The sequence below is a fragment of the Triturus cristatus genome, chromosome 12 (genome assembly GCF_964204655.1).
Source record: "Triturus cristatus chromosome 12, aTriCri1.1, whole genome shotgun sequence".
Taxonomy (NCBI): Eukaryota; Metazoa; Chordata; class Amphibia; order Caudata; family Salamandridae; genus Triturus; species Triturus cristatus.
Genome location: NC_140595.1, coordinates 727,130,319 through 727,145,550, shown reverse-complemented (window position 1 = coordinate 727,145,550; position 15,232 = coordinate 727,130,319). Strand labels below are relative to the sequence as shown.

At 40.6% G+C, this 15,232-nt stretch overlaps 7 non-coding genes across 7 annotated transcripts; all 7 read right to left on the bottom strand.

Moving 5' to 3' along the window:
• Window positions 1–1,647: 1,647 nt before the first annotated feature.
• On the bottom strand, window positions 1,648–1,719 carry TRNAH-GUG (transfer RNA histidin (anticodon GUG)). The gene has a single exon. It is a non-coding gene; the product is annotated as a tRNA-His (tRNA).
• Window positions 1,720–2,999: 1,280 nt separating this feature from the next.
• Window positions 3,000–3,081, bottom strand: TRNAS-AGA (transfer RNA serine (anticodon AGA)). The gene has a single exon. It is a non-coding gene; the product is annotated as a tRNA-Ser (tRNA).
• Window positions 3,082–5,669: 2,588 nt separating this feature from the next.
• Window positions 5,670–5,741, bottom strand: TRNAH-GUG (transfer RNA histidin (anticodon GUG)). The gene has a single exon. It is a non-coding gene; the product is annotated as a tRNA-His (tRNA).
• A 1,280-nt stretch (window positions 5,742–7,021) lies between these two features.
• On the bottom strand, window positions 7,022–7,103 carry TRNAS-AGA (transfer RNA serine (anticodon AGA)). The gene has a single exon. It is a non-coding gene; the product is annotated as a tRNA-Ser (tRNA).
• Window positions 7,104–9,691: 2,588 nt separating this feature from the next.
• On the bottom strand, window positions 9,692–9,763 carry TRNAH-GUG (transfer RNA histidin (anticodon GUG)). Its single transcript has one exon. It is a non-coding gene; the product is annotated as a tRNA-His (tRNA).
• A 1,281-nt stretch (window positions 9,764–11,044) lies between these two features.
• Window positions 11,045–11,126, bottom strand: TRNAS-AGA (transfer RNA serine (anticodon AGA)). Its single transcript has one exon. It is a non-coding gene; the product is annotated as a tRNA-Ser (tRNA).
• Window positions 11,127–15,067: 3,941 nt separating this feature from the next.
• Window positions 15,068–15,149, bottom strand: TRNAS-CGA (transfer RNA serine (anticodon CGA)). Its single transcript has one exon. It is a non-coding gene; the product is annotated as a tRNA-Ser (tRNA).
• Between the last annotated feature and the right edge of the window lie 83 nt (window positions 15,150–15,232).

Here is a 15,232-nt window from a genome sequence, read left to right as displayed (position 1 = left end):
GAATCACAATAATACATTGAGCTCAATGGGAATTTTAAGTTATATGCAATTAATTACTTTCAGGATTACTTTTCTAAATCCAGGACTGGATCCTAGATTCAGTCCTGGGACAGTTCTTGGAAACAAGTGAGTAAATTCGTTTTAGTTACGGTTGTGATTTTTAAGCAATATTTTGCTATTTTAAAAGTTGACACTTAGAAACTTTTGCTGATCAAATTACCAATGTTATCCTATGGAAGGAAATTCACTTAGCAGGTAAGTGGGGTTATGGTTACGTTTTCAAGGTCAGTGTTGGATCCTAGATTCAGCACTACTGTACCACCTGTAAGCAGTTGAGAAACTGCGTTTAAGTTATACAGGCGATTTTTAAGGAATATTTACATGTTTGCAAAATCAACACTTAGAAGAAATTTCACAGAAAAACAGTCAATGGTTTCCTATGGAAGAAAATTCAAGTTACGGGTAAAGTACGTTCTCGTTACTTTTGTAATCCAGTGCTGGGCTCCTAGGCTCAGTACTGGGACATCTATCTAAAACAGGTAAACAATTACGTTTTCACAGTTGGTACGATTTTTAAAGAATATTTGTAAGTTTCAAAAATCGACACTTAGAAAATTTTCAGCAAAAAGCAGGCAATGATATCCCATGGAAGGAAATTCGAGTTACTGGTAAGTACGGTTAAAATTACTTTTCAGGGTCAGTACTGAGCTCCAAGATGCAGCACTGAGGTCTCTCCTGATAACAGGTGAGTAAATCAGAATTCGTTGTTCGGCTGATTTTAGATGAATATTTTAAAGTTCCAAAACTCCACACCACTTAGAAGAATTTCCAAGTGAAACCACTCAATGTTAGCCTATGGAAGAAAAGTGAGTTATCGGCTTTTAGGTAAGTACTCGACTGGCAGAGTTATGGTTCTGGGCATAGACTCAGGGGTCTCCCAGGGGAGTCCCAGCCTACTTGCCAAGCCTTAAACTCCCCTTTTATTACATATAATTTACACCTAAGGTAGGCCCTAGGTAGTCCTAGGTGCATGATGCTATGTAAGTAAAAAATAAGATATGTACTTTGGTGGTTCGCGTGTCCTGTAAGTACCAAACAGTCTATTTCATTTTTCACTACTGTGAGGTCTACCCCTCTCATAGGTTAGCTCTGTGTATTCCCCTATACTTTTTATTTGGTAATTCCATATCGGAGAGGAGTAGCTTTATTTATTTATTGAAAATCCTACTTACTGGTGAGGTTGGATTTAACTTTACTATTTTAGAAATGCCACTTTTAGAGAGTGAACATGTCTCTGCACTTACTGCTCTATTTGCCTGAAACCTGGCCCCAATACACGTCTGGATTGGGCTGGGTGACAGCAAAATTTGTGCCTTCCCTCTAGAGAGCCACAACACAGGTCACTCAACTGCACCTGGGGGGTGAGCTCCGCTCCCCCTCCACCCCCAATAGGTTCAAGAACGATAATTTATGTAAGTAAATACATTATAGCTACAGCTTATAATCATGCGAGTTTAAATCATTTGTTGTTAGATGGTTTAAATATTTGAAAGGATCTGTTTTTAATAGACATTTTACAAAAACCACTGGTACATTTGCTAATTCTGTAAAATTAACACCCAACTGCCGTGACATTGCCAACCACAATGCCGTGACTCGGATTCGAACCGAGGTTGCTGCGGCCACAACGCAGAGTACTAACCACTATACGATCACGGCGAGCTACTTGGGCTCAACGACATACAATGACATGGAGAATTTATAATTCGGAACACTCAGGGCTGTTCCTGTGATAGGCTGGATGTATTCATTGCTTCCTCATTCCTCATTCAGAGGCTGCGTCTCCTCAGTGGTTGATAGGCTGAAACCGTTTCCTGGCCGCCTGCTTGTGAAATGCCAGGAGTCAAAGATCACACATTACACTTGCGGACCTGTGATGGGACACCAATGCAGAGAAACCCACCTGGCACAGGCCTTCTATTCTGTCTATTAGACCTGCATCTTCCCTGCACCTTTCAAGCCATTTGTATGTGAAGCAAGAAAGAGTTAGAGAGTGATCCATCTACACTTTTATAGGGAGGATGTCGCCGTGAGCTCCTCCCAGCTAATCACACGAACAGCAGAAAAGCAAGATAAATACACAGTTGAGGGGTGGGCTGCATGGTTATGTTTTTGAGTAAATATTGAAACTGACCTCAGTGGCTCATTAGCAGAGCTGCGGCTAATGACTGGTGCCAAATGATGATGAAGCAAGCACAATGGCTCGTAGGGGACCCACAACACGCTTTTCTTAGCTCACTGAATTAAAGTATAAACTTCCGCCGTGTGTGAGTGGTAAAGGCTTGTTAATATGGTTCCTTTTCCAATTCAAGTCTGACAACAAGAGGCAGGAACCACGTGGCTTCGGAAGCTCAGGAAAGTAGCCACCAACCACAGAGAAAGAGAGAACTGGCAGTATGAGAGGTGGAGAAAACAGAAGCGGGAGCAAGGAGCTCAAATGAGATTGATGGCGTTTAAATAGAGCGCGTAAAGGAACAGTTACACAGCTAAGAAATGGGAAAGACAGACTAGGGAAAAAACACAGAAAGAGCCTGTACATGAAATTCTCTTCCTGGGACAGCAGGTTAAGAGAAATTACACATGGGGAGGTTAAGCATGTAACACGGGGGAGAATAAAAAAGAAAATGCAGTTTTATGAAGTGTGTTTGCCAATCCAGCCAGCACTTTTGTTCTATTTCTCTCTTTGCGTCTTTTATTGGTAAAGTAACTTTCAAGTGCATGCGCAGGTATGAATGAGAGAGCAACGGTATAATAATTTGAAGCGTTTACACCAGTGCTAAAGTAGGAATGAGGTGTAGCAAAGACATGAAAGAGGTAGCGATAACAAATATGTGGAGAGGCAATAGTGACACAAAAATAAGCCACCTATTTATAAAACTGAAATGGAAGAAATACTAAAGGTTAACTTCTGAAATTGTAGCCGATAATAAAAAGATTCTCGTTGTTGGCAGGATTCGAACCTGCGCGGGGATACCCCAATGGATTTCTAGTCCATCGCCTTAACCACTCGGCCACAACAACTTGCTGTAAGCTGCCTACAAATATTTTGTTTGAAAGTTTTGAAGTTTTCCCACATCAAAGTACTGATATTCTGCAATGCGCTTTTTAAAAACAATGTTTTTTTCATCATGCACGTTCTGTCCTAAAAACAAAAATTGCATGAGTATATCTCTGGATCTGTAAAAGGATACGCTTGCATTCAAACTCTCTTGTGGCACTCAAGTTTTTTGGACCCTGTTGCACTCTGTTTTTGCGCTGCTTTTAGTCTACGACCCATATTACAGAAGTCAACCATCTCTGAGTATTTGGGACTCCTTTGTAAGTGCCTTATCTTTAATCCTTGAAAAGCTCTATAATAAAGGGGTCTGTCAAAGATTGCTTGAATGGAAGATAAAAGAAGGCCCACTTGTCTCACCAAATGCAGTAGAGAAACCTGATGTTTTACTCATGTTATCCTTAGTTCAGTGTTTGTTAGACCTGGCATCCTTAAGGTGGCCTACCAGCAACCTTTTTGCTTTTCACCTCACGTTTTGTTGTATCTTTATGTTAGCCTTAGGACTCTAATCACTTTATCACTACTGTGAGAAAGTGGCTCTGTATATACTGTTCCCAAATAGGTACAGTGTGCACAGAGTCCCCAGTCCCCAGAGGTTTGGCAGAGGCTAAAGTTAGATATAACCTTACTCTCTAAAGTGGTAGCTTGCCGAGCAGTAAGGCAGTATCAGAGTACAGTGTAAAACATTTGTTGTACACACTCAGTCAGCAAATGGTCTCACACACTCAAGAACTGAACTCTAGGCCATTGGTTTGCATACAAAAGATATTGTTGTTTTATTTTAGAACCAACAATAGGTATCAAAATATACTTTCTCAGAATGAGATGCTTTAGTTAAATACTTTGCAATAGGCAATTGACTTTTGCAGGTCATAGTTACAGTTTATTGCAATAGGCAACACAATTTGAATCACAATAATACATTGAGCTCAATGGGAATTTTAAGTTATATGCAATTAATTACTTTCAGGATTACTTTTCTAAATCCAGGACTGGATCCTAGATTCAGTCCTGGGACAATTCTTGGAAACAAGTGAGTAAATTCGTTTTAGTTACTGTTGTGATTTTTAAGCAATATTTTGCTATTTTAAAAGTTGACACTTAGAAACTTTTGCTGATCAAATTACCAATGTTATCCTATGGAAGGAAATTCACTTAGCAGGTAAGTGGGGTTATGGTTACGTTTTCTAGGTCAGTGTTGGATCCTAGATCCATCACTACTGTACCACCTGTAAGCAGTTGAGAAACTGCGTTTAAGTTATACAGGCGATTTTTAAGGAATATTTACATGTTTGCAAAATCGACACTTAGAAGAAATTTCACAGAAAAACAGTCAATGGTTTCCTATGGAAGAAAATTCAAGTTACGGGTAAAGTACGTTCTCGTTACTTTTGTAATCCAGTGCTGGGCTCCTAGGCTCAGTACTGGGACATCTATCTAAAACAGGTAAACAATTACGTTTTCACAGTTGGTACGATTTTTAAAGAATATTTGTAAGTTTCAAAAATCGACACTTAGAAAATTTTCAGCAAAAAGCAGGCAATGATATCCCATGGAAGGAAATTCGAGTTACTGGTAAGTACGGTTAAAATTACTTTTCAGGGTCAGTACCGAGCTCCAAGATGCAGCACTGAGGTCTCTCCTGATAACAGGTGAGTAAATCAGAATTCGTTGTTCGGCTGATTTTAGATGAATATTTTAAAGTTCCAAAACTCCACACCACTTAGAAGAATTTCCAAGTGAAACCACTCAATGTTAGCCTATGGAAGAAAAGTGAGTTATCGGCTTTTAGGTAAGTACTCGACTGGCAGAGTTATGGTTCTGGGCATAGACTCAGGGGTCTCCCAGGGGAGTCCCAGCCTACTTGCCAAGCCTTAAACTCCCCTTTTATTACATATAATTTACACCTAAGGTAGGCCCTAGGTAGTCCTAGGTGCATGATGCTATGTAAGTAAAAAATAAGATATGTACTTTGGTGGTTCGCGTGTCCTGTAAGTACCAAACAGTCTATTTCATTTTTCACTACTGCGAGGTCTACCCCTCTCATAGGTTAGCTCTGTGTATTCCCCTATACTTTTAATTTGGTAATTCAATATAGGAGAGGAGTAGCTTTATTTATTTATTGAAAATCCTACTTACTGGTGAGGTTGGATTTAACTTTACTATTTTAGAAATGCCACTTTTAGAGAGTGAACATTTCTCTGCACTTACTGCTCTATTTGCCTGAAACCTGGCCCCAATACACGTCTGGATTGGGCTGGGTGACAGCAAAATTTGTGCCTTCCCTCTAGAGAGGCACAACACAGGTCACTCAACTGCACCTGGGGGGTGAGCTCCGCTCCCCCTCCACCCCCAATAGGTTCAAGAACGATAATTTATGTAAGTAAATACATTATAGTTACAGCTTATAATCATGCGAGTTTAAATCATTTGTTGTTAGATGGTTTAAATATTTGAAAGGATCTGTTTTTAATAGACATTTTACAAAAACCTCTGGTACATTTGCTAATTCTGTAAAATTAACACCCAACTGCCGTGACATTGCCAACCACAATGCCGTGACTCGGATTCGAACCGAGGTTGCTGCGGCCACAACGCAGAGTACTAACCACTATACGATCACGGCGAGCTACTTGGGCTCAACGACATACAATGACATGGAGAATTTATAATTCGGAACACTCAGGGCTGTTCCTGTGATAGGCTGGATGTATTCATTGCTTCCTCATTCCTCATTCAGAGGCTGCGTCTCCTCAGTGGTTGATAGGCTGAAACCGTTTCCTGGCCGCCTGCTTGTGAAATGCCAGGAGTCAAAGATCACACATTACACTTGCGGACCTGTGATGGGACACCAATGCAGAGAAACCCACCTGGCACAGGCCTTCTATTCTGTCTATTAGACCTGCATCTTCCCTGCACCTTTCAAGCCATTTGTATGTGAAGCAAGAAAGAGTTAGAGAGTGATCCATCTACACTTTTATAGGGAGGATGTCGCCGTGAGCTCCTCCCAGCTAATCACACGAACAGCAGAAAAGCAAGATAAATACACAGTTGAGGGGTGGGCTGCATGGTTATGTTTTTGAGTAAATATTGAAACTGACCTCAGTGGCTCATTAGCAGAGCTGCGGCTAATGACTGGTGCCAAATGATGATGAAGCAAGCACAATGGCTCGTAGGGGACCCACAACACGCTTTTCTTAGCTCACTGAATTAAAGTATAAACTTCCGCCGTGTGTGAGTGGTAAAGGCTTGTTAATATGGTTCCTTTTCCAATTCAAGTCTGACAACAAGAGGCAGGAACCACGTGGCTTCGGAAGCTCAGGAAAGTAGCCACCAACCACAGAGAAAGAGAGAACTGGCAGTATGAGAGGTGGAGAAAACAGAAGCGGGAGCAAGGAGCTCAAATGAGATTGATGGCGTTTAAATAGAGCACGTAAAGGAACAGTTACACAGCTAAGAAATGGGAAAGACAGACTAGGGAAAAAACACAGAAAGAGCCTGTACATGAAATTCTCTTCCTGGGACAGCAGGTTAAGAGAAATTACACATGGGGAGGTTAAGCATGTAACACGGGGGAGAATAAAAAAGAAAATGCAGTTTTATGAAGTGTGTTTGCCAATCCAGCCAGCACTTTTGTTCTATTTCTCTCTTTGCGTCTTTTATTGGTAAAGTAACTTTCAAGTGCATGCGCAGGTATGAATGAGAGAGCAACGGTATAATAATTTGAAGCGTTTACACCAGTGCTAAAGTAGGAATGAGGTGTAGCAAAGACATGAAAGAGGTAGCGATAACAAATATGTGGAGAGGCAATAGTGACACAAAAATAAGCCACCTATTTATAAAACTGAAATGGAAGAAATACTAAAGGTTAACTTCTGAAATTGTAGCCGATAATAAAAAGATTCTCGTTGTTGGCAGGATTCGAACCTGCGCGGGGATACCCCAATGGATTTCTAGTCCATCGCCTTAACCACTCGGCCACAACAACTTGCTGTAAGCTGCCTACAAATATTTTGTTTGAAAGTTTTGAAGTTTTCCCACATCAAAGTACTGATATTCTGCAATGCGCTTTTTAAAAACAATGTTTTTTTCATCATGCACGTTCTGTCCTAAAAACAAAAATTGCATGAGTATATCTCTGGATCTGTAAAAGGATACGCTTGCATTCAAACTCTCTTGTGGCACTCAAGTTTTTTGGACCCTGTTGCACTCTGTTTTTGCGCTGCTTTTAGTCTACGACCCATATTACAGAAGTCAACCATCTCTGAGTATTTGGGACTCCTTTGTAAGTGCCTTATCTTTAATCCTTGAAAAGCTCTATAATAAAGGGGTCTGTCAAAGATTGCTTGAATGGAAGATAAAAGAAGGCCCACTTGTCTCACCAAATGCAGTAGAGAAACCTGATGTTTTACTCATGTTATCCTTAGTTCAGTGTTTGTTAGACCTGGCATCCTTAAGGTGGCCTACCAGCAACCTTTTTGCTTTTCACCTCACGTTTTGTTGTATCTTTATGTTAGCCTTAGGACTCTAATCACTTTATCACTACTGTGAGAAAGTGGCTCTGTATATACTGTTCCCAAATAGGTACAGTGTGCACAGAGTCCCCAGTCCCCAGAGGTTTGGCAGAGGCTAAAGTTAGATATAACCTTACTCTCTAAAGTGGTAGCTTGCCGAGCAGTAAGGCAGTATCAGAGTACAGTGTAAAACATTTGTTGTACACACTCAGTCAGCAAATGGTCTCACACACTCAAGAACTGAACTCTAGGCCATTGGTTTGCATACAAAAGATATTGTTGTTTTATTTTAGAACCAACAATAGGTATCAAAATATACTTTCTCAGAATGAGATGCTTTAGTTAAATACTTTGCAATAGGCAATTGACTTTTGCAGGTCATAGTTACAGTTTATTGCAATAGGCAACACAATTTGAATCACAATAATACATTGAGCTCAATGGGAATTTTAAGTTATATGCAATTAATTACTTTCAGGATTACTTTTCTAAATCCAGGACTGGATCCTAGATTCAGTCCTGGGACAATTCTTGGAAACAAGTGAGTAAATTCGTTTTAGTTACTGTTGTGATTTTTAAGCAATATTTTGCTATTTTAAAAGTTGACACTTAGAAACTTTTGCTGATCAAATTACCAATGTTATCCTATGGAAGGAAATTCACTTAGCAGGTAAGTGGGGTTATGGTTACGTTTTCTAGGTCAGTGTTGGATCCTAGATCCATCACTACTGTACCACCTGTAAGCAGTTGAGAAACTGCGTTTAAGTTATACAGGCGATTTTTAAGGAATATTTACATGTTTGCAAAATCGACACTTAGAAGAAATTTCACAGAAAAACAGTCAATGGTTTCCTATGGAAGAAAATTCAAGTTACGGGTAAAGTACGTTCTCGTTACTTTTGTAATCCAGTGCTGGGCTCCTAGGCTCAGTACTGGGACATCTATCTAAAACAGGTAAACAATTACGTTTTCACAGTTGGTACGATTTTTAAAGAATATTTGTAAGTTTCAAAAATCGACACTTAGAAAATTTTCAGCAAAAAGCAGGCAATGATATCCCATGGAAGGAAATTCGAGTTACTGGTAAGTACGGTTAAAATTACTTTTCAGGGTCAGTACCGAGCTCCAAGATGCAGCACTGAGGTCTCTCCTGATAACAGGTGAGTAAATCAGAATTCGTTGTTCGGCTGATTTTAGATGAATATTTTAAAGTTCCAAAACTCCACACCACTTAGAAGAATTTCCAAGTGAAACCACTCAATGTTAGCCTATGGAAGAAAAGTGAGTTATCGGCTTTTAGGTAAGTACTCGACTGGCAGAGTTATGGTTCTGGGCATAGACTCAGGGGTCTCCCAGGGGAGTCCCAGCCTACTTGCCAAGCCTTAAACTCCCCTTTTATTACATATAATTTACACCTAAGGTAGGCCCTAGGTAGTCCTAGGTGCATGATGCTATGTAAGTAAAAAATAAGATATGTACTTTGGTGGTTCGCGTGTCCTGTAAGTACCAAACAGTCTATTTCATTTTTCACTACTGCGAGGTCTACCCCTCTCATAGGTTAGCTCTGTGTATTCCCCTATACTTTTAATTTGGTAATTCAATATAGGAGAGGAGTAGCTTTATTTATTTATTGAAAATCCTACTTACTGGTGAGGTTGGATTTAACTTTACTATTTTAGAAATGCCACTTTTAGAGAGTGAACATTTCTCTGCACTTACTGCTCTATTTGCCTGAAACCTGGCCCCAATACACGTCTGGATTGGGCTGGGTGACAGCAAAATTTGTGCCTTCCCTCTAGAGAGGCACAACACAGGTCACTCAACTGCACCTGGGGGGTGAGCTCCGCTCCCCCTCCACCCCCAATAGGTTCAAGAACGATAATTTATGTAAGTAAATACATTATAGTTACAGCTTATAATCATGCGAGTTTAAATCATTTGTTGTTAGATGGTTTAAATATTTGAAAGGATCTGTTTTTAATAGACATTTTACAAAAACCACTGGTACATTTGCTAATTCTGTAAAATTAACACCCAACTGCCGTGACATTGCCAATCACAATGCCGTGACTCGGATTCGAACCGAGGTTGCTGCGGCCACAACGCAGAGTACTAACCACTATACGATCACGGCAAGCTACTTGGGCTCAACGACATACAGTGACATGGAGAATTTATAATTCGGAACACTCAGGGCTGTTCCTGTGATAGGCTGGATGTATTCATTGCTTCCTCATTCCTCATTCAGAGGCTGCGTCTCCTCAGTGGTTGATAGGCTGAAACCGTTTCCTGGCCGCCTGCTTGTGAAATGCCAGGAGTCAAAGATCACACATTACACTTGCGGACCTGTGATGGGACACCAATGCAGAGAAACCCACCTGGTACAGACCTTCTATTCTGTCTATTAGACCTGCATCTTCCCTGCACCTTTCAAGCCATTTGTATGTGAAGTAAGAAAGAGTTAGAGAGTGATCCATCTACACTTTTATAGGGAGGATGTCGCCGTGAGCTCCTCCCAGCTAATCACACGAACAGGTGAAAAGCAAGATAAATACACAGTTGAGGGGTGGGCTGCATGGTTATGTTTTTGAGTAAATATTGAAACTGACCTCAGTGGCTCATTAGCAGAGCTGCGGCTAATGACTGGTACCAAATCATGATGAAGCAAGCACCATGGCTCGTAGGGGACCCACAACACGCTTTTTTTAGCTCACTGAATTAAAGTATAAACTTCCGCCGTGTGTGAGTGGTAAAGGCTTGTTAATATGGTTCCTTTTCCAATTCAAGTCTGACAACAAGAGGCAGGAACCACGTGGCTTCGGAAGCTCAGGAAAGTAGCCACCAACCACAGAGAAAGAGAGAACTGGCAGTATGAGAGGTGGAGAAAACAGAAGCGGGAGCAAGGAGCTCAAATGAGATTGATGGCGTTTAAATAGAGCGCGTAAAGGAACAGTTACACAGCTAAGAAATGGGAAAGACAGACTAGGGAAAAAAACACAGAAAGAGCCTGTACATGAAATTCTCTTCCTGGGACAGCAGGTTAAGAGAAATTACACATGGGGAGGTTAAGCATGTAACACGGGGGAGAATAAAAAAGAAAATGCAGTTTTATGAAGTGTGTTTGCCAATCCAGCCAGCACTTTTGTTCTATTTCTCTCTTTGCGTCTTTTATTGGTAAAGTAACTTTCAAGTGCATGCGCAGGTATGAATGAGAGGGCAACCGTATAATAATTTGAAGCGTTTACACCAGTGCTAAAGTAGGAATGAGGTGTAGCAAAGACATGAAAGAGGTAGCGATAACAAATATGTGGAGAGGCAATAGTGACACAAAAATAAGCCACCTATTTATAAAACTGAAATGGAAGAAATACTAAAGGTTAACTTCTGAAATTGTAGCCGATAATAAAAAGACTCTCGTTGTTGGCAGGATTCGAACCTGCGCGGGGATACCCCAATGGATTTCTAGTCCATCGCCTTAACCACTCGGCCACAACAACTTGCTGTAAGCTGCCTACAAATATTTTGTTTGAAAGTTTTGAAGTTTTCCCACATCAAAGTACTGATATTCTGCAATGCGCTTTTTAAAAACAATGTTTTTTTCATCATGCACGTTCTGTCCTAAAAACAAAAATTGCATGAGTATATCTCTGGATCTGTAAAAGGATACGCTTGCATTCAAACTCTCTTGTGGCACTCAAGTTTTTTGGACCCTGTTGCACTCTGTTTTTGCGCTGCTTTTAGTCTACGACCCATATTACAGAAGTCAACCATCTCTGAGTATTTGGGACTCCTTTGTAAGTGCCTTATCTTTAATCCTTGAAAAGCTCTATAATAAAGGGGTCTGTCAAAGATTGCTTGAATGGAAGATAAAAGAAGGCCCACTTGTCTCACCAAATGCAGTAGAGAAACCTGATGTTTTACTCATGTTATCCTTAGTTCAGTGTTTGTTAGACCTGGCATCCTTAAGGTGGCCTACCAGCAACCTTTTTGCTTTTCACCTCACGTTTTGCTGTATCATTATGTTGGCCTTAGGACTCTAATCACTTTATCACTACTGTGAGAAAGTGGCTCTGTATATACTGTTCCCAAATAGGTACAGTGTGCACAGAGTCCCCAGTCCCCAGAGGTTTGGCAGAGGCTAAAGTTGGATATAACCTTACTCTCTAAAGTGGTAGCTTGCCGAGCAGTAAGGCAGTATCAGAGTACAGTGTAAAACATTTGTTGTACACACTCAGTCAGCAAATGGTCTCACACACTCAAGAACTGAACTCTAGGCCATTGGTTTGCATACAAAAGATATTGTTGTTTTATTTTAGAACCAACAATAGGTATCAAAATATACTTTCTCAGAATGAGATGCTTTAGTTAAATACTTTGCAAAAGGCAATTGACTTTTGCAGGTCATAGTTACAGTTTATTGCAATAGGCAACGCAATTTGAATCACAATAATACATTGAGCTCAATGGGAATTTTAAGTTATATGCAATTAATTACTTTCAGGATTACTTTTCTAAACCCAGGACTGGATCCTAGATTCAGTCCTGGGACAGTTCTTGGAAACAAGTGAGTAAATTCGTTTTAGTTACGGTTGTGATTTTTAAGCAATATTTTGCTATTTTAAAAGTTGACACTTAGAAACTTTTGCTGATCAAATTACCAATGTTATCCTATGGAAGGAAATTCACTTAGCAGGTAAGTGGGGTTATGGTTACTTTTTCAAGGTCAGTGTTGGATCCTAGATTCAGCACTACTGTACCACCTGTAAGCAGTTGAGAAACTGCGTTTAAGTTATACAGGCGATTTTTAAGGAATATTTACATGCTTGCAAAATCGACACTTAGAAGAAATTTCACAGAAAAACAGTCAATGGTTTCCTATGGAAGAAAATTCAAGTTACGGGTAAAGTACGTTCTCGTTACTTTTGTAATCCAGTGCTGGGCTCCTAGGCTCAGTACTGGGACATCTATCTAAAACAGGTAAACAATTACGTTTTCACAGTTGGTACGATTTTTAAAGAATATTTGTAAGTTTCAAAAATCGACACTTAGAAAATTTTCAGCAAAAAGCAGGCAATGATGTCCCATGGAAGGAAATTCGAGTTACTGGTAAGTACGGTTAAAATTACTTTTCAGGGTCAGTACCGAGCTCCAAGATGCAGCACTGAGGTCTCTCCTGATAACAGGTGAGTAAATCAGAATTCGTTGTTCGGCTGATTTTAGATGAATATTTTAAAGTTCCAAAACTCCACACCACTTAGAAGAATTTCCAAGTGAAACCACTCAATGTTAGCCTATGGAAGAAAAGTGAGTTATCGGCTTTTAGGTAAGTACTCGACTGGCAGAGTTATGGTTCTGGGCATAGACTCAGGGGTCTCCCAGGGGAGTCCCAGCCTACTTGCCAAGCCTTAAACTCCCCTTTTATTACATATAATTTACACCTAAGGTAGGCCCTAGGTAGTCCTAGGTGCATGATGCTATGTAAGTAAAAAATAAGATATGTACTTTGGTGGTTCGCGTGTCCTGTAAGTACCAAACAGTCTATTTCATTTTTCACTACTGTGAGGTCTACCCCTCTCATAGGTTAGCTCTGTGTATTCCCCTATACTTTTTATTTGGTAATTCCATATCGGAGAGGAGTAGCTTTATTTATTTATTGAAAATCCTACTTACTGGTGAGGTTGGATTTAACTTTACTATTTTAGAAATGCCACTTTTAGAGAGTGAACATGTCTCTGCACTTACTGCTCTATTTGCCTGAAACCTGGCCCCAATACACGTCTGGATTGGGCTGGGTGACAGCAAAATTTGTGCCTTCCCTCTAGAGAGCCACAACACAGGTCACTCAACTGCACCTGGGGGGTGAGCTCCGCTCCCCCTCCACCCCCAATAGGTTCAAGAACGATAATTTATGTAAGTAAATACATTATAGCTACAGCTTATAATCATGCGAGTTTAAATCATTTGTTGTTAGATGGTTTAAATATTTGAAAGGATCTGTTTTTAATAGACATTTTACAAAAACCACTGGTACATTTGCTAATTCTGTAAAATTAACACCCAACTGCCGTGACATTGCCAACCACAATGCCGTGATTCGGATTCGAACCGAGGTTGCTGCGGCCACAACGCAGAGTACTAACCACTATACGATCACGGCGAGCTACTTGGGCTCAACGACATACAATGACATGGAGAATTTATAATTCGGAACACTCAGGGCTGTTCCTGTGATAGGCTGGATGTATTCATTGCTTCCTCATTCCTCATTCAGAGGCTGCGTCTCCTCAGTGGTTGATAGGCTGAAACCATTTCCTGGCCGCCTGCTTGTGAAATGCCAGGAGTCAAAGATCACACATTACACTTGCGGACCTGTGATGGGACACCAATGCAGAGAAACCCACCTGGCACAGGCCTTCTCTTCTGTCTATTAGACCTGCATCTTCCCTGCACCTTTCAAGCCATTTGTATGTGAAGCAAGAAAGAGTTAGAGAGTGATCCATCTACACTTTTATAGGGAGGATGTCGCCGTGAGCTCCTCCCAGCTAATCACACGAACAGCAGAAAAGCAAGATAAATACACAGTTGAGGGGTGGGCTGCATGGTTATGTTTTTGAGTAAATATTGAAACTGACCTCAGTGGCTCATTAGCAGAGCTGCGGCTAATGACTGGTGCCAAATGATGATGAAGCAAGCACAATGGCTCGTAGGGGACCCACAACACGCTTTTCTTAGCTCACTGAATTAAAGTATAAACTTCCGCCGTGTGTGAGTGGTAAAGGCTTGTTAATATGGTTCCTTTTCCAATTCAAGTCTGACAACAAGAGGCAGGAACCACGTGGCTTCGGAAGCTCAGGAAAGTAGCCACCAACCACAGAGAAAGAGAGAACTGGCAGTATGAGAGGTGGAGAAAACAGAAGCGGGAGCAAGGAGCTCAAATGAGATTGATGGCGTTTAAATAGAGCGCGTAAAGGAACAGTTACACAGCTAAGAAATGGGAAAGACAGACTAGGGAAAAAAACACAGAAAGAGCCTGTACATGAAATTCTCTTCCTGGGACAGCAGGTTAAGAGAAATTACACATGGGGAGGTTAAGCATGTAACACGGGGGAGAATAAAAAAGAAAATGCAGTTTTATGAAGTGTGTTTGCCAATCCAGCCAGCACTTTTGTTCTATTTCTCTCTTTGCGTCTTTTATTGGTAAAGTAACTTTCAAGTGCATGCGCAGGTATGAATGAGAGAGCAACGGTATAATAATTTGAAGCGTTTACACCAGTGCTAAAGTAGGAATGAGGTGTAGCAAAGACATGAAAGAGGTAGCGATAACAAATATGTGGAGAGGCAATAGTGGCACAAAAATAAGCCACCTATTTATAAAACTGAAATGGAAGAAATACTAAAGGTTAACTTCTGAAATTGTAGCCGATAATAAAAAGATTCTCGTTGTTGGCAGGATTCGAACCTGCGCGGGGATACCCCAATGGATTTCGAGTCCATCGCCTTAACCACTCGGCCACAACAACTTGCTGTAAGCTGCTTACAAATATTTTGTTTGAAAGTTTTCCCACATCAAAGTACTGCTATTCTGCAATGCGCTTTTTAAAAA